We start from the raw sequence: 6991 nt of genomic DNA on the forward strand, positions 1-6991 counted from the left end.
GGGAGTATTTGGTGAGAGTATGGAGGAAAGAGAGGAATGGCAGAAGGGAAACAGAAGAAAGGCCAAGGCACATAGAAGGAGTGAAGATAACACTGAAGAAACTAAATCAATATCTAAACCACTACCTTCCATACCTGAACCTTGTGTTGATGATCCCACTATAAACATCCATGGTGAACTAATCATCCCAAAAGAGGAACCTATTGATTGGGACACCATCAAATTGCCTACCTTTTTAACCACTCTTCCACTACCAAAGAAACAGAAAAGAAAATCCAAATCTACACCTCCCCTAACCTCTAAGAAATTCACTCAAAAATAAAAACCTAAGCCTAAGCCACCCATTTCTAAAGATGATTATGTTCACATCTGTGACATAAAAGAAATTTCAGACATTGAACTCTATCTGGATGAGCTGGAGGATGTAAGGGGAATAGCTGCCTACAGACAGCTACCAGAGAGATTGGTGTTCAGATACAAAGGAGCTGGGGAAAGAATATGGCCTCTCTACAGGATTCTGAATGAAGGCTACTCTACCTTGATCAGAGTCTTTTCAGCCATACAAAAGGATTCTGGCTTTACCAGGACTGCCAAGACTGAAATTCTCAACAAGATTGCCAACATAAGGAAAACTTGGAGGGAGCCCAATGCTTTGCCCAGAACCTTACTCATTCAAGAGAGGGGAACTACAATTCACAAATTACCTCATTGGTTGATGGAATTCAGAGATGATAAAGGAGTCAGAAAATTTTTCAGACTTGAAGACCAACTCAAGATTGCCAGCAATGAAACTCTCAAGGAAATGCAATCTAAGTTTGATATCAGTGATGAAGATGAAGCTGAATTCTACAGACAACTCCAACTCCAAATTGAGGAAAATGACAAAGGGCTAGGAAAGAAAACAAGGGAACAAAGAAGAAAAGATGATTTGCTCAGACTAAAGGAGCACCCTTGGAAATTCTGTAAATCTTCAATTACCTCCTAGTACATACACTTTTGCAGCACTTTTAAATTTCTACTTAGTTTCAATTCATATATTTGTTAAGTGTTTTGTTATCATCAAGTTAACCCTGAATTTATGTCTACAATTCTTATAGACATAAATAGGGGGAGATTGTTAGGAATATATGTGCATTAGTTTGATGATATGTTTAACAAAACACTTAAGTAGAAGTTTAGTGTTTGCAGCCTCAACGGATAAGACCACTTTGGCTATCCGTTGATGGTGCAGCTTTACTTAGAAATAAGTCTAGTGTTGTAGCACATTTCAGTCTCTGTATTTAAAGATATAATTCTTAGAAGTTGAGAGAAAATATAAGTCATGTTGACTACTAGAAGATAAGCAAATAGGAAGGCCAATTCTAAATATTTCATGCCTTGTAATTCTGTATAAATGAAGTGGTATCAACGGATATCTTAAAGACCTTCAACGGACGAGAAACAAAGCTTCAACGGATGTCTCTAAAGCTTCAACGGATAGAGCTTCAACTGCTAACACATCAACGGATAAAGCCATCAACGGATGAAGGCTTCAACGGATGTTCTGTTAAATAGCAGTTGATAAGTGGTAGTTGTAACAGCAGACAGAGGCACATGGGCTGTCAGAGGTAACTGAAATGTGGAAGCCTAATTTCAGGAACATCAGAAAAAGCAGCCGTTCTACTCTAGTACAAAAAGGCAATAGTCAACAAAGTACTTGAGTGATATGGAGAAGAAACAAGTGGAGAACTTATTTTATTATTGTATTTTTATCTTTGTCTTCACTTGTACACTTGGTGATATATAAACCAAGTAGCAGCTAGTAATTAGAAATGAATTTTTCCAGTGCTGTTTAGAAAAATCTTGAGAGAAAAATTATCTAGTTTGTACTAGGATGCAGCTGTGATCAACATCTTGAATCACAGATTTTCTGAAATACCATCTCTGGTGGAACAACAATCCACCAGAAAAGTTTTTAAGGTCTGTTGTGTTCTTTACATTAGTGCTTGAATATATATATGTCTGTATTAGCTTAAAGCAATTCACACACTTGTTTATCTTGAACACAAAACCTTTAAAATTGCTCAAAACTTGAAAAAGTTTTGAGATTTACATTCAACCCCCCCTTCTGTAAATCTCATTGTTAGTCCACTAGGAATAACAGGTTAAAATAGATATATCTTAACATCCATACGGTACGATCTTCGGAAAAATCATTTTAAAAATTAATCTTGTAAATCGGGAACGAGTCTCGTTGTTGGGAGGGGTACTTTTACTAGATTATTCTAATCCTGACATGCAAGATGAATTTGAAATTTTTTGATAATTTTTTCTTATGGTTAAAAATAGATATATCTTAACATCCGTATTGTTTGATCGTCGGAAAAATTATTTTAAAAATTAATCATGTAAATCGGGAATGAGTCTCGTTGTAGAAAGGGTGCTTTTACTAGATTTTTCTAATACTAACATGCAAGATGAATTTAAATTTTTTTGATAATTTTTTCATATGGTTAAAATAGAGCTATCTTAACATCCATACGGTTTGATCTTTGGAAAAATCATTTTTAAAATTTATCTTTTAAATTGGGAACGAGTCTCGTTGGAGAAAGTTTACTTTTACTAGATTTTTCAAATCCTGACATGCAAGATCAATTTGAAATTTTTTGATAAATTTTTCTTATGGTTAAATAGATATATCTTAACATTCGTACGGTTTGATCGTCAAAAAAATCATTTTAAAAATCAGTCTCGTAAATCGGGAACAAGTCTCCTTGTTATTTGCTTTTACTAGATTTTTCTAATCTTGACATGCGAGATGAATTTGAAATTTCTTGATAATTTTTTCATATAGTTAAAATAGATATATCTTAACATCCGTACGGTTCGATCATCGGAAAAACCATTTTAACAATTAATCATGTAAATCGGGAATGATTCTCGTTGTAGAAAGGGTGTTTTTACTAGATATTTCTAATCCTAACATGAAAGATGAATTTGAATTTTTTTGATAATTTTTTCATATGATTAAAATAGAGATATCTTAACATCCATACGGTTTGATCGTCGGAAAAATCCTTTTTAAAATTTATCTTTTTAAATCGGGAACGAGTCTCGTTGGAGAAAGGATACGTTTACTATATTTTTCTAATCCTGACATGCAAGATCAATATGAAATTTTTTGACAAATTTTTCTTATGGTTAAAATAGATATCTCTTAACATCCGTTTAGTTTGATCGTCAAAAAAATCATTTTAAAAATCAGTCTTGTAAATCGGGAACAAGTCCCCTTGTTATTTGCTTTTACTAGATTTTTCTAATCTTGACATGCGAGATGAATTTAAAATTTTTTGATAATTTTTTCATAGGGTTAAAATAGATATATCTTAACATCCATACGGTACGATCTTCGGAAAAATCATTTTAAAAATTAATCTTGTAAATCGGGAACGAGTCTCGTTGTTGGGAGGGGTACTTTTACTAGATTATTCTAATCCTTACATGCAAGATGAATTTGAAATTTTTTGATAATTTTTTCTGATGGTTAAAAATAGATATATCTTAACATCCGTATTTTTTGATCGTCGGAAAAATTATTTTAAAAATTAATCATGTAAACCGGGAATGAGTCTGGTTGTAGAAATGGTGCTTTTACTAGATTTTTCTAATACTAACATGCAAGATGAATTTGAATATTTTTGATAATTTTTTCATATGGTTAAAATAGAGCTATCTTAACATTCGTACGGTTTGATCATTGGAAAAATCATTTTCAAAATTTATCTTTTAAATTGGGAACGAGTCTCGTTGGAGAAAGTTTACTTTTACTAGATTTTTCAAATCCTGACATGCAAGATCAATTTGAAATTTTTTGACAAATTTTTCTTATGGTTAAAATAGATATATCTTAACATCTCTACGGTTTGCTCGTCGAAAAAATCATTTTAAAAATGGGTCTTGTAAATCAGGAACAAGTCTCCTTGTTATTTGCTTTTACTAGATTTTTCTAATCTTGACATGCGAGATGAATTTGAAATTTCTTGATAATTTTTTCATATAGTTAAAATAGATATATCTTAACATCCGTACGGTACGATCTTCGGAAAAATCATTTTAAAAATTAATCTTGTAAATCGGGAATGATTCTCGTTGTAGAAAGGGTGTTTTTACTAGATATTTCTAATCCTCACATGCAAGATGAATTTGAATTTTTTTGATAATTTTTTCATATGATTAAAATAGAGATATCTTAACATCCATACGGTTTGATCGTCGGAAAAATCCTTTTTAAAATTTATCTTTTTAAATCGGGAACGAGTCTCGTTGGAGAAAGGATACTTTTACTATATTTTTCTAATCCTGACATGCAAGATCAATATGAAATTTTTTGACAAATTTTTCTTATGGTTATAATAGATATCTCTTAACATCCATATAGTTTGATCGTCAAAAAAATCATTTTAAAAATCAGTCTTGTAAATCGGGAACAAGTCTCCTTGTTATTTGCTTTTACTAGATTTTTCTAATCTTGACATGCGAGATGAATTTAAAATTTTTTGATAATTTTTTCATAGGGTTAAAATAGATATATCTTAACATCCATACGGTACGATCTTCGGAAAAATCATTTTAAAAATTAATCTTGTAAATCGGGAACGAGTCTCGTTGTTGGGAGAGGTACTTTTACTAGATTATTCTAATCCTTACATGCAAGATGAATTTGAAATTTTTTGATAATTTTTTCTTATGGTTAAAAATAGATATATCTTAACATCCGTATTTTTTGATCGTCGGAAAAATTATTTTAAAAATTAATCATGTAAATCGGGAATGAGTGGTTGTAGAAAGGGTGTTTTTACTAGATTTTTCTAATACTAACATGCAAGATGAATTTGAATATTTTTGATAATTTTTTCATATGGTTAAAATAGAGCTATCTTAACATCCGTACGGTTTGATCGTTGGAAAAATCATTTTCAAAATTTATCTTTTAAATTCGGAACGAGTCTCGTTGGAGAAAGTTTACTTTTACTAGATTTTTCAAATCCTGACATGCAAGATCAATTTGAAATTTTTTGACAAATTTTTCTTATGGTTAAAATAGATATATCTTAACATCTGTACGGTTTGCTCGTCGAAAAAATCATTTTAAAAATGGGTCTTGTAAATCAGGAACAAGTCTCCTTGTTATTTGCTTTTACTAGATTTTTCTAATCTTGACATGCGAGATGAATTTGAAATTTTTTGATAATTTTTTCATATGGTTAAAATAGATATATCTTAACATCCATACGGTACGATCTTCGGAAAAATCATTTTAAAAATTAATCTTGTAAATCGGGAATTATTCTCGTTGTAGAAAGGGTGTTTTTACTAGATATTTCTAATCCTCACATGCAAGATGAATTTGAATTTTTTTGATAATTTTTTCATATGATTAAAATAGAGATATCTTAACATCCATACGGTTTGATCGTCGGAAAAATCCTTTTTAAAATTTATCTTTTTAAATCGGGAACGAGTCTCGTTGGAGAAAGGATACTTTTACTATATTTTTCTAATCCTGACATGCAAGATCAATATGAAATTTTTTGACAAATTTTTCTTATGGTTAAAATAGATATCTCTTAACATCCGTATAGTTTGATCGTCAAAAAAATCATTTTAAAAATCAGTCTTGTAAATCGGGAACAAGTCTCCTTGTTATTTGCTTTTACTAGATTTTTCTAATCTTGACATGCGAGATGAATTTAAAATTTTTTGATAATTTTTTCATAGGGTTAAAATAGATATATCTTAACATCCATACGGTACGATCTTCGGAAAAATCATTTTAAAAATTAATCTTGTAAATCGGGAACGAGTCTCGTTGTTGGGAGGGGTACTTTTACTAGATTATTCTAATCCTTACATGCAAGATGAATTTGAAATTTTTTGATAATTTTTTCTTATGGTTAAAAATAGATATATCTTAACATCCGTATTTTTTGATCGTCGGAAAAATTATTTTAAAAATTAATCATGTAAATCGGGAATGAGTGGTTGTAGAAAGGGTGTTTTTACTAGATTTTTCTAATACTAACATGCAAGATGAATTTGAATATTTTTGATAATTTTTTCATATGGTTAAAATAGAGCTATCTTAACATCCGTACGGTTTGATCGTTGGAAAAATCATTTTCAAAATTTATCTTTTAAATTCGGAACGAGTCTCGTTGGAGAAAGTTTACTTTTACTAGATTTTTCAAATCCTGACATGCAAGATCAATTTGAAATTTTTTGACAAATTTTTCTTATGGTTAAAATAGATATATCTTAACATCTGTACGGTTTGCTCGTCGAAAAAATCATTTTAAAAATGGGTCTTGTAAATCAGGAACAAGTCTCCTTGTTATTTGCTTTTACTAGATTTTTCTAATCTTGACATGCGAGATGAATTTGAAATTTTTTGATAATTTTTTCATATGGTTAAAATAGATATATCTTAACATCCATACGGTACGATCTTCGGAAAAATCATTTTAAAAATTAATCTTGTAAATCGGGAATGATTCTCGTTGTAGAAAGGGTGTTTTTACTAGATATTTCTAATCCTCACATGCAAGATGAATTTGAATTTTTTTGATAATTTTTTCATATGATTAAAATAGAGATATCTTAACATCCATACGGTTTGATCGTCGGAAAAATCCTTTTTAAAATTTATCTTTTTAAATCGGGAACGAGTCTCGTTGGAGAAAGGATACTTTTACTATATTTTTCTAATCCTGACATGCAAGATCAATATGAAATTTTTTGACAAATTTTTCTTATGGTTAAAATAGATATCTCTTAACATCCGTATAGTTTGATCGTCAAAAAAATCATTTTAAAAATCAGTCTTGTAAATCGGGAACAAGTCTCCTTGTTATTTGCTTTTACTAGATTTTTCTAATCTTGACATGCGAGATGAATTTAAAATTTTTTGATAATTTTTTCATAGGGTTAAAATAGATATATCTTAACATCCATA

This window comes from Apium graveolens, chromosome 10 (assembly GCF_009905375.1).
Source record: "Apium graveolens cultivar Ventura chromosome 10, ASM990537v1, whole genome shotgun sequence".
Lineage (NCBI taxonomy): Eukaryota > Viridiplantae > Streptophyta > Magnoliopsida > Apiales > Apiaceae > Apium > Apium graveolens.